Below are 1,076 nucleotides of genomic sequence, written 5' to 3' on the forward strand. Positions count from 1 at the left end.
ACAGCAAGCCACAGTCCCTAATACAGCTTATTTGTAACTATTTTTGAACTGGAGACATTTCCAATTCAACAGAGAGGGCACCGATAAAAACGTGGCTCGGCTCCACCTGCGAACTCCTCTGATGAAAGTAATTACCCTCCCCCAAAAGATCAGCTTGGGGAAAGTGAGTCAGCTCAATGCCTTAAACTACGGACGACACCCCATTCCCTTGATCACATTGGAGCCCTGTGAGGTGAGAAGGACAGGCAGTATTGCCTGCATTTTATACTTGAGATTTTGAGTCAGAATAAGGTCATGGATCAGCTCTCCTCCACCCCAGTCTTCTGCTCTTTCCCCAGTATGGGCTACAGGAACTCTGCGGACTAGAGTAGAGACGATGAGACGAGACGGGAGTAGAATGAGGGAACTTGAGGTGGAGTTAGCTAGGGGAGATTTTAAAGAGAACCATAAATAAGGTGCGTGGGAGGAGGAGGCAGAGTCACAAGGGCAGAGAAAGAGAAAAGGAAGGAAGCGAAAGAAACCACACGTGGGTGGGCTTTGCTCAGACCTGGACTCTCCAGAGAGTCTTCAAAAGGGCTACTGCTCCGCGTTTCTGTGTTTCTCGGAAGCATCTGAAGCTAGCCCTGGGGGGGATAACAAGATTTATTCCCAACCTCCCTAGTTCCAGTAGGAGGCAGCACAACACTGCAGGTGTCCGCGTAGGCTCCAACTTGGGCACATCCCAAGGAGACTAAGAGAGCAGGGGACCCAGGACAATATCCTCACCTAAGAGGTGAGCAGAAGAAAAGGACCCTAAAGACGAAAATGAGAAGGATCCACCATGGACAGAGGGAAGTCTAGGAGAAAGTGATGTTTCAAAAACTGTATCCGGGTTAGCAGAAACTGTACTCATTGTATTTAGTAATTGTGTGCTCACTAGTGACCTTAATCTTGGTGAGAGCCATTCTGGGGAGCAGAGACCAGATTCTCCTCTCCTCTTCTCCTTTCTCCTTCTATCTATTAGATATTCCTTTTTTTTTTAAGATTTTTTAAAATTTTTTAAATTTTTTAAAATTTTATTTTATTTTGGAGAGAAA

This window comes from Acinonyx jubatus, chromosome E4 (genome assembly GCF_027475565.1).
Source record: "Acinonyx jubatus isolate Ajub_Pintada_27869175 chromosome E4, VMU_Ajub_asm_v1.0, whole genome shotgun sequence".
Classification (NCBI taxonomy): domain Eukaryota; kingdom Metazoa; phylum Chordata; class Mammalia; order Carnivora; family Felidae; genus Acinonyx; species Acinonyx jubatus.